Genomic DNA, 11,389 nt, shown 5'->3' on the forward strand with positions numbered 1-11,389 from the left:
TTACCTTACAGGCAATCAAGAGCCATTATTTCTGGGATCTATCACTTGTGATGACTTAGAGCCTGCCTGGAGAGTGAAAGTGAATATTCATGGCAAGACTATTGACTTTAAAACTGACTCAGGAGCTGATGTCTCAATCCTCTCAGAAGGGGCTTTCAGTCACCTTCAAACCCTCCCAGAGCTGAAGTCACCTTACACAGCTTTGACTAGCCCTGGAGATATACTGAACTGCTTGGGCTAGTTCACCACTTACAAAGATAAAGCTATGCATTCAGAGTCTATGCGATCACAGGACCACAGCCTTCTCAGCAGCAGCATGGCAGCCAAGATGGGCCTAGCGAGAAAGGTGAAAGAACTCGATAGAATATTTGGTGATACTGGACTTTTGAAAGGAGATCCTGTGCAAATAATCTTAAGAGAAGATGCTGGACCATATAGTGTACCTACACCTCACAGGATTCCTATCCCATTACTTCTTAAAGTGGAAACTGAGTTAAAGAGAATGGAACAGATTGGCATAATCGAGAAAATCTCTGAGCCAATAGCTGAGACATATACTGGGGATGGTAAATGGTAGGAATGTAGAATTTAAAGGGGGAGATGTAATGCAGGGGTTCTCAGACTTTTGTACTGGTGACCCCTTTCACACAGCAAGCCTCTGAGTGCGACCCCCCTTATACATTAAAAACACTTTTTTATATATTTAACATATATAACATATATTTAACATATTTAACACATTATAAATGCTGGAGGCAAAGCGGGGTTTGGGGTGGAGGCTGACAGCTCATGCGACCTCCCATGTAATAACCTCGTGACCCGCTGAGGGGGTCCTGACCCCCAGTTTGAGAACCCCTGTGGAATGGTAAATTGTATTATATTATTCAGCCACTTGGTGGCGTTGTGTGTAAAAATACCTTATTTAAAGCTAACCTTAGCCATGCCTGGCAGAGCATTAAAGGATCTTATGATGAACACAGTTGGGGTGCAGAAGCAAGCTTTGTGACCAGTCCACATAGAAAAGGAAATACTTGTGCAGCGTTCATTATAGGTAGCCACCCTCGCCCCCAGTACTTATATAGCACTTTTACAAACATTGGCTCATTAATCCTCATCCTGCCATTTTACAGACAGGGAAACAGAGACATGGTGACTCACTCAAGATGACACAGTGAGTCGGTGACAAAGGAAAATTTGAAACTCAGAAGGGCCTGTGCTCAATCCCCTCGACCACACTGCCTCCTATTCTACTCTAAGGTCACCTTGGCCCCTCCCACCCTTCTTGCTAGCCCATAAACAACCTCAGTTCTGCTGAAAGCTCTGAACTGGAGCAGAGTATGGCAGCCTCTGCTGGTGTGAGCTAGTTGTTTTATAATTCTCACTTATACAAACACAGCTGTGGCTGGCAAGAAAGTCCCTCCTTACTCTACGTGCATCGAGATGGCCCAAGGTGGGTCTGTTTCGTTCTGGCAGCCGGTGGTGTTGTGACACTACCAAAGGCATTTTAAAAAAGCCCATGAAAAAAAGCATTTGATTTGTAAATTGACACCACCTTGGCCTTATGTAAAGCAGCTGGTCTCTCCTATACCAGCCTGCTCCAACACGTTTCTTTGAACATGGTGTTTGCACATTCAACTTAAACCCTCAGTCGTTCGGACAGAGTGTGTTGTGTCTGGGAAAGTTAAAAAAACGGCTGCATGCTAGATGCACACCATTCATGGCAATGTAAACTCACAGGCGCCCAGTCTGAGCTCCTCCATTCATGTCCTTGGAACTGGGATTGGGAGGGGACACAGGGGTCTTTAAGCTCCTTTTGTCCTCTCTGCATTCTGGGATTGGTTAAACTGGGAGCCTACTAGGGCCCTGCTGTGAATTAGAACAGCCTCTGGGCTGCTCTTATTTACACTTTACTTCCACATGCCCTGGGAAGCAGTAAACGGCCATAGCATGGTGTGTTCTCACACCCTTCCCCTCCCCGGCTCTCCTTCTCCTGTCCTCAGTCCACCCCAGCCCAGCAGCTGGGATCAGTGCTAGTGGGTGTTCTGTATCGCCATTTCCTCAAGGAGTTCTACACACACATTTATACAAGCATGAGCAATCAAGCAAGCAAACCCAGCCCCATAGTTAATTAAGCTAGTTCCCCTACCTGTGAGAAGGAGAAGAGAGAGGCTGTTTTGCTGAGCCAGTGATATGCTAATGGCCTGTCCCTTGATGACAGCTCACGAAGCCAGAGGTGCTGAGCTTGTGAGCTCATGTAGAACTTTGCCTTGGGTTCATTCCAGCACACTAGAGATTCTGAGCCAAACACTACACACAATTCTGGACCTTCACGTAGGCCAGGAGGTGTAGACCCAATGACATCATAGACAACTAGAGTGGCTGAGCCAGTGACCTCACAAAGTCTTGAAGGCTGGAGGTATTGACCACGGTTTAAAGTAAAGGGGAGCTTGTGAGAGCTCAGCTTCCCATCCCCAGGTGAGTCTTTAGATGAAGACATGTCTCACTCGATGTTGCTGGTTTTCATGACACTGTGGTACAATTGGCTGAGCCCTGTAGTCGTAACTGCAGCTCCACCACTGATGAAAACAGGTACTACATTTCCTAGTGTAGCCACGGCTGTGTCCCCCTCCTGTCCTGCTTTCTCTCTCCCCTTTAATCCCTGAGGCCTGTTTCCTTGGAGGACCTTGGTGAAGGTACATTGACCCCCTTTCCAGGATCAGGATTAAAAAATTCTCCAATTCCCAAGGAATGGCTAACTTTAGATGACAGCTATAACTCCTCTCAGCACATACTCTTGGCCATCACACTCTGTCAAGCTTCTCTGGCCTTATAGAGCAGGTTGGGGCCTCATCGACCCATTACTTTACCCTTCTTGGATACTTAAGAACGAGTCCTTAGTGACTCTTTTAGACAGTTTTTCACAGAGTTGAGGCAGGGACAATTCTAACTGAAACGGAGACCCACCTCTTTGGGCGGCCTATTGTCAGAGGTTTTAGTGAAGCCCTTTAAAGGTTCCTGAGCTGATGGAACTGCAAAGAAGCCTTTTATCCTGTCACATGTGGGGTGGGCACACACAAAGCTGAGAGGAAGTCTGCAAATTAAAAGGGCGGGGAAATAAACTGGGATAATGCTAGAGAGGGTCTGGCCTTCAGGTGCATCACAATGCTGAGAAAGCTCTTAAAGCTCAGTGCTCGATGAGGAACTCCTGCCCTTCAGATGTTGTACAGAACCAGCGAAGAAACACTGGCTGCTTAGGGCTGCCCGGGGAAAGAGTAGTATGTTCTAGTTGCTGCCTGTTCTATAACCTGCAGCAGTGAGACGGGGGATGGGGCCTAACCGCCTGTCCACTCCTGGTTCCAGCTCTGTTCCAGCTGCATGTACATTGAAGCTAGTGTTCTAGATCCCAGGCCATTTGCTGGCTGCTGTTGGTAGAAGATGGGGAGGAGTTGGGCCCTCTGAAATTCACTGATCATGCTGCATCAGGAGACTGGAATCCTGAGAGTTAGACTCAGAAGCACATCCAGGTTCCACAGCTTGGGAGAGTCCAGAAAGCCATCCTCTGCGGGGGAATCGGAATGGGATTTTCCAAAGAGCTCAGCCTTGGCCTATCTCCACGGCACTCTATGTCAATAGTAAAACTCCCATTGGATTTAATGGAAGCAGCGTTAGGCCAGTGATGAGCGCTTCTGAAAACCCCACCCTGGCACTTGCCTGCTTTGACGACTGGGGCTGGAGCTTTCTCTCTTTTCTTGCATGTGATTGTGGAGAGGAGCAGGCTGCTTACTGCCCATCCTCCCCCAGTGTGAAGACACCTTCAAACAGACCCTCTACAGCTCGTGGCTCGGACCCCCTGGACATCAGCACACTCAGGCAGCTGTCTGGCTTCAATTCTGCCTCTGTCCCATTGTCTTCCCTGTCCTCGTGGGGCTTCACTGGCACTTTTACAATCCATCTGCAGGGAGATTCTTTTTAAAGCCTGTGAATAGTGTTTGCTAGTAAGGAGATCTCTCCAGAGTTGCAGTTCTATGCAAATTCCTGTTGCCTGAAGCCATGGCCTATTTGGCTCCTTGGTAAAGGCTTGACTGTTTAGCTCTGGTTATTATGACTACGGTAAATGTTTTCCTTGCTGTTGGCCAAAGTCCATCTTCCTTTTCAACAGTGCAAATTACACCCCTAGACTGTGCTAGAATCAGGCTGTTCCTCACCCTTCATTCAGCAATGGTGCAGCCTCACTGATGCTATCATAGTATAAGCTCCTATGACCAGGCAAGAGCATTTTTACCCAACAACAGGGAGGTGTCATGTCCTCTAACTCTGGGTTATGGTTTTCCCAACCAGTGTATACAGGGCTAGATGACTCTGTTGAAAACACGTGTGCCTGGTGCAGCTTACGTTCTTGGAACCCCCAAAGCAGCTGCAATGTAGCCGAGAAACAGGTTAGATATGTCCTAGTTTAGACACATCCTTGGCTACGCTAGGGAATTTTACCCTCAAATATTCCCAGCCCTTCAGAGCCAGCACAGGTTCAACTGGTGTCTGCACAACGGGAAGCCCTGGTGACGGAGCCACTGGTTTCACCTGCAGAATTCCGTTTTGCATTTAAAGCAGGATTTCAACCTCTTTGTTTTATATGAATAATGCAGCGTCTCCTCCCCAGACCTACAGCACTTACTCTCTGAGTCCAGAAGGGATTTTCTCAGAATTTACAAGGAACACTGTAATTAGTTTATGAATTAAAATGAACAAAATATCGCTCCTTTAAGAAATTTAGCACCCTTGTCAGTATTTTCTTTGTCCTGAATTATCTTAACAAGGGAATAACGCTGACCCTTCACCCTGTCCATATAATTAAAATTCGTTGCAATCTTGTACATAGACTATATTGAAAGAACTTAGGTTGCAATTAACCTAAGTTACTAATGGTTGTTGTATCTAATTGTTCTGATTATACAGGCAACAGTTTCTCATTCACACCTTCCCATTGCTGGAGAATGGCTGCTTAAGTAAGTGATAGCCCACTTGGCTTTGTTAATACCTGTCTGGGGTTGCCAGTTTGTCTTGGTCTCTCAAAAACTGGTTTGGGCCTGCCTTTCTAAGGGCACGTCTACAGACATTAACACAGGCTGGTCCAGAAAGGTGCATGACGCATGCATCTTTCAGAACCCTGTCCTGTTCAAGAAGCTGCAAGCAGGGATTTTCTTCCCAGATCAGAAGATCACCATAGGGGAAGTTGAAATGCCCATCGTGATCCTGGGAGACCCCTACCTACCCCTTAATGCCGTGGCTTATGAAGCCTTACACAGGGCAACTGGACAGCAGCAAGGAGCGATTCAACAACAGGCTGAGCAAGTGCAGAATGACTGTTGAGTGTACATTTGGCCATTTAAAAGCCTGCTGGCGATGTCTGTATGGGAAGCTGCACGTGACTGATGACAGTATTCCTATGCTTATAGCCATGTGCTGTGCGCTTCATAATATTTGTGAAGGGAAGAGTAAAAGCTTCACTCTTGGGCTGGACCGCAAAGGCTTAGCGCCTGGAGGCTGAGTTTGAACAGCCAGAGACCAGGGCTATTAGAGGGGCACAGCACTGGGTCATTAGGATCAGGGATGCCTTGAGGCAGCAATTTCAAGCTGAAAGCCACTAATATTTGTTGCTATGCTCGGGATTGCAGTGCTTGTAATGCTAGGAGGTAATTGGTGCACATGACGCAAGAAGGGGCCTTAACATAATTGTATGTTGCTTTGCTGTGCTCTTTTTGCTTTCACTTAGAATAAATATTGCTTTCAAACAAACACAATTATTTTATTAAAAGACAACAACCAGAGGAGAGAGTCAAATGAAAAAATTCATCAGCAAGGAGGGAGATGGGAAGGTCTCATGAGGAGGAGGGGTCCCGGGATGGCTACAGATTTGTGTATGTCCAGGGATCATACCCAACCTTCTCCTTTGGAGTTCGATGCAGCGGGTACTGTACTTCAGCAGGGCCAAACTGCAGAGGGATGGGTGTTGAGTGCAGTGGGTAGTGGGAGTCCGCAGTGCTGGACTGGGAGGAGGGAGGAGTGGAATGCTGTCGGTAGGGAGTGGAGCCAGGAGGTTGATAAGAGTGTGTTGGCGATATGTGCGGGGGCCGCATGGGAAAGAGTTTTGCAACAGCGGCTGAAGGGGGGTGGGGGGCGCGGAGCTGCTCGGTTTGCAGAGCTAGTGTCGCCTGGAGCGTGTCCACTTGGCACTCCATAACATTTAAGAGACACTCCGTGGCTTCTTTCTGGTGTGCCACGTTCTCCTTTCGATCCCTCTTCTTGCTGTCCTGCCACTCCTTCAATTCCTGTTTCTCGGTGGCGGAGAGCATTATAACCTCACGGAAAAAGTCCTCCTTAGTTTTGCTTGGCTGCTTTCTAATTCCGCGCAGCCATTCTGCCGCCGATAACAAAGAGGGAGGCTGGGCTCCCAAGGTCATCTCTGTGAAGTTGAAATGCAACATTTTACAGAAGCAGTATTATTTGCAACACAGACAACACTGATTCAGTGCTTTAAAACACAGCCACTATTCACACACCCGTCACTAACTGTCTGACCCCAGGCAAGCACACATGAGCCACAAGACCCTCAAAATGGTGAGTAGCTACAGGGGGAAGGGAAAATCAGTCTTCCCGGACCTTGCTGTACACTGGGCATGTGGCTCTTGGGAGAGCCAGCACTGTAGGGGGGCCTGATAATAATTCCTGTCCCACACTTTCCACAGGATGTGATCATTATGGAAGATATATCACTGCTGAGGGTGAGCAGGGAATCAAGGGAGGGTCTTCTCCAAGCCTGCAGCTTCCGCCCTGGTCCCTATGTGGCTCGCCTGTGTGCAGCAATGGTCCCCCCCCCCCCACTCCCGTGACAGCACAGTGGCGCAGGAAAGTTACTGTTAATGGGGCAAGAAACAAAGCAGCTCTGCTAAGGAACCTGCGGCAGCGGATTGGCCAGTATCTCCACGAGAGTTTCCTGGAGATCTCTGAGAGAGATTCCCATTAAGTAAGGGAATTGATCAACAGCCTGTTCCACCGCTGAGACTAGGCATGCGGTGGGAGATGAGCCTGCTTTCTGCAACCCTCCTGTTGCCGGCACCCAGTGCCGAGAGGCAAAACAACAGCAGGGGTTGGTTCGCTACCCGGTGTGCGTCACCCAATAATCACAACGGGGTGGAGAAGCAGAAAAGTTTATTTGCAGCTGCAAACAAGGTACAGGGAGAATAGAATCTCAAATCCTGCACACACAGCAGGAAGTTACACAGGCTTTTATACATCCTTTCTTCAGCATACTTATCCAATAGCAAGCTGCCCTAAGTATCCATATAGCCAGCCAATCCAGTTACCAGCTAGTTCCCTTGTTTTTTGTATCATTTGTTAAACTATACATAAAGCTGCTTTATTCAGCATTATTCTTCCGTATCTGCCCTGTTTGGCCTTGTTTCGTTTCAGGCAGTCTGACTCTGCAACATATTGTTGCAGATCCTCAGCATAACTGCTGTGAGTGCCTCCAGGCGGGGGGCCAAGGACACTTGGGCCTAGTACGCATAGTTGCTGCGAGTGCCTCCAGACAGGCGGGGGAGGCCAAGGACACTTGGGCCTAGTGTGAGGGGGCTTCATCGACACTCGTAGTCTTCCATCCCCTCGAGTTACCTAGTGGCCATACCCCAGCGTCCCCAACAACTCCCTCCTTTGAGAACACTCAACAGCCTTCGCTCTGAGTTTTCTCACTTGGGCTACTTATTTCTTTACAATAGGACTTTGCATAAGCACTTTGTGATAGCCCTGAAGAGAATGACTTATTAACTTTTGCAAAAGGGCCCTGATACATGATACTGCACAGCATAATACCATTAATACAAGCAATACAGGAAAGAGAAGTTTCAGTAACAGGCTAAATAAACCACCAAGCCAAAACGACAAACCCCAGCCTGAAAACAAGGTTTGCAACCAATTGCTCTCAGGGGCAGTATAGGCAACCTGTGCTCTGGCTCGGGCATGGGCCTCAGTCTGTACCACCTTTTCATAGATTTCATAACTACTATCATTTACATATACACAACATCGGGGCCCGATGAGGGCACAAACCCCTCCTTGGGATGCCAAGAGATAGTCCAAAGCCAGCCTGTTTTGGAGGGAAAACGTCCTGAGCTGCTGTACCTCTTTATTTAATGTTTTTACTGCTGACCCTAAATCATTAACCGAGTCCTCTAACTCTAAGGCAACTTTCTCAAGCACCATTTGCAACCCTTACAGTATAGCGGCCTATGCATGCCATGACTGGGCCGGTAAACAGTGGTGCTATTTCCAGTACAGAGCACCCTACAAGCTTTTCGGTTGTGAGGGAATTTTTTTATATTGCCCCTCCAATGCCGTAGCCAGTCGCCGCAGGGTCTTTTCTCGTGACTCAACAGAGGTGTCTCGGGCATTTCTAATCTTTCCTTTGGGCAGTGTGGCAGTTATTGACAGATGAGGAACTCCATGAGCTATATAACAGCTACCTGTCCAGTTGGCTGGCAGCACCTTGTAAGCCTTTCGGCCACATTCAAAATAGTGACCCTGTAGGGCCCAGTAAGGACTGTTTCTTAAGGGGATTCCTGGGATATTTAAGGCTGCTTGTCCAAACAGTTTATATGCCCCTAAGGGGGCATCCCATCCTCCTGATTGGGTACAAGTGGGGGCGATTCTAATTGTGCCGTTCAAATTACACTCGCCATAGGGACCACTACAAACCCACCATTGGCTTGCTACATTGGAGATATTAACTGGATGACAAGTTATATTTCCAAACCCTTTTTTTTGGTAAGATTATTTGTAAGAGTTTCCCTAAAAGGGGAGGAACCATTACACCCACACTGCTGGCCTCCCCTTTTGGTCTTTATCCAATACCCATCAGCACACTGTGTAATAACACAGGAGCTTTTTCCCACAGGATGCCCATAGTAATCAGATTGGTTTCGGGTAAAACATAACACTCCCTCAGTGAGTACTGCAGCTGAATACTCCTGGTCCTGATAGGTGACTTGCTGTAAAGAGGTCTTATTCCAGAATGGCGAGTCCGTTCTTTCCTGCTCTTTGGTGGCGGCTAATTCTGCTAGGGTCAGGGGCAGCATGTCAAGGGGCATTCCCGTTTTGGGGGACAGTGGAGTTGGAGCACATACCCAGCAATCAGTCTGGTTTGTTAAAGTAGCAATACGGTGCGCAAGCGAAACAAAGGAGTTATGCTCCCGATATGCACAGTTTGGAAATACCAATACAGAGAATAACAATGTTTCCCAATTAATTATCACCAGAGTCTTCCCAACCCAGGGTCTCCAGTACCTGGGTGGGCCCATTTTAGCGTTAAGGTGCCCGCTATTTGTGTCTTTTAAACAGTAGCTTTAGCCCGAGATCGTCACTAGATGAGGAGTCAGCAGGTTGGACGGTCCACTGTTCTGCTGACGAGGGGCCGGGTACTGCCTTCAGACGAGAGTGATGGATCCAGTTTTTGTGTCCCTCGATCTTTGCCACTGTATGGGAGATCAGCAGGACGGTATAGGGTCCTCTCCACTTTTCCTGGAGAGGCTCATCTTTCCAGGTACGAACAAGCACGGAGTCACCGGGCTTTAAGGGGTGGACGGGAGAGTCCAAGGGGAGAGGCTGGGAATCCTTGGTATACCTGTGAAGAGACAAGAGAACAGCAGACAGGGAACACATATACTGTGACAAAAAACCATTACCCAACTCCCATTCCCCTGACAGAACCGGGGTGCCATTCATAGGCCATGCCCTTCCGAACATAATTTCAAAGGGACTAAGCCCTTTGGGAGAACATGGATACGAAGTAGGACGAGGGGCAAAGCATCAGGCCATCGCAGTGAGGCTTCTTGGCACACTTTTGAGAGATGCCATTTGAGGGTCTGATTGGTACGCTCCACTACACCACTGGCTTGCGGTCTCCAGGGCGTATGGAGTTTCCAGGGGATCTGTAAGGCATGTGAGATGCTTTGAATGATTTTTGATGTGAAATGTGTCCCGTTGTCAGATTCCATCCACAGGGGGAGTCCAAAACGAGGAATGATCTCCTAAACAAACTTGAGGGCCACTGTTCTGGCAGTGCAATTACAGCATGGGAAGGGTTCTAAGGGTTCTGCCATCTGCTGAACCGATCCACTATGACAAGGAGATATTTGAACCCTGGGGTACAGGGAAACTCAGTAAAGTCTATTTGCCACACTTGTCCGGGGCCCGGAGTGGGTTCTAGGGCGGCTGGTGGCATAGGATGTCCTGGTCGGGGGTTATTCTTTTGGCAGACTAAGCAGTCCGCTTGTACCTGGGCAGCCAGGGGTCGGAGTCCGGAAGTGATAAAGTATTTTCCCATTAGCTGGATAAGTGCTTCCCTGCCAGCATGAGTGGTTTGATGTAGTTTCTGCAGCACCGGCTGGATCAGGCCCTTTGGTAGGAGGACCTTCCCTTCCGGGGAATGGAGCCATCCCTCCTTTTCCCAGAGACCGAGTTTGTCAGTTAGCTGTCTCTCCTCCCCAGAGTACTGAGGGGTTGAAAGCTCCCCTACTGATGGGTTAAGGGCATGCATATGGGCGTTCTCAGTCTGAGGGGATGGCAGGGGGGCAGCATGCTTAGCCTCTCTATCTGCCCTAGCATTACCTCTGGCCACATCTTGATCTTCCCTTTGATGGGCTTTACAGTGTATCACCACCACTTCCAAGGGAAGTTGTACGGCTTCTAAGAGCCGGAGGATTTGGGGCCCGTACTTGACTGGGGAACCTTGGGCTGTCAGCATTCCCCTTTGCTTCCATAGGCCAGCATGAGCATGTAGCACACCAAAAGCATACTTTGAATCAGTAAAAATGTTGACCCGCTTTCCTTTTGACAGTTCAAGTGAACGGGTTAGGGCTATTAGTTCGGCAAGCTGGGCAGAGGTCCCAGCAGGCAAACCTTCAGCTTCCACAGTGTCATGGAGGGTCACAACAGCATAACCCGCCCTCCTTTGCCCATCTATTACAGTACTGCTACCATCAGTATACCACTCATAATCTGCATTTGGGAGGGGTACATCCTTTAAATCCGGACGGCTGGAGTACTGGGCATCTATGATCTCTAAACAGTCATGTTTCTGTTCCTCTGTTTCTGGCAAGAGGGTGGCTGGGTTAAGGGAGGGGTAAGGCTGTAAGGTGACTTCAGAGTTCTCTAAAGCTTAGCCTGATCCTGAGCAATCCGAGCCTGGGTGAGCCAAAGCCCTCCCTTTGCATCCAATAAGGCTTGGACCATATGGGGAGTATAGATTTGCATAACCCCTCCTAATGTTAGCTTTTCGGCTTCCTTAAGCACTAGGGCAGTAGCTGCGACCTCCCGTAAACATGCCGGCCAACCCTTT

The sequence above is a fragment of the Eretmochelys imbricata genome, chromosome 8 (genome assembly GCF_965152235.1).
Source record: "Eretmochelys imbricata isolate rEreImb1 chromosome 8, rEreImb1.hap1, whole genome shotgun sequence".
NCBI lineage: Eukaryota > Metazoa > Chordata > Testudines > Cheloniidae > Eretmochelys > Eretmochelys imbricata.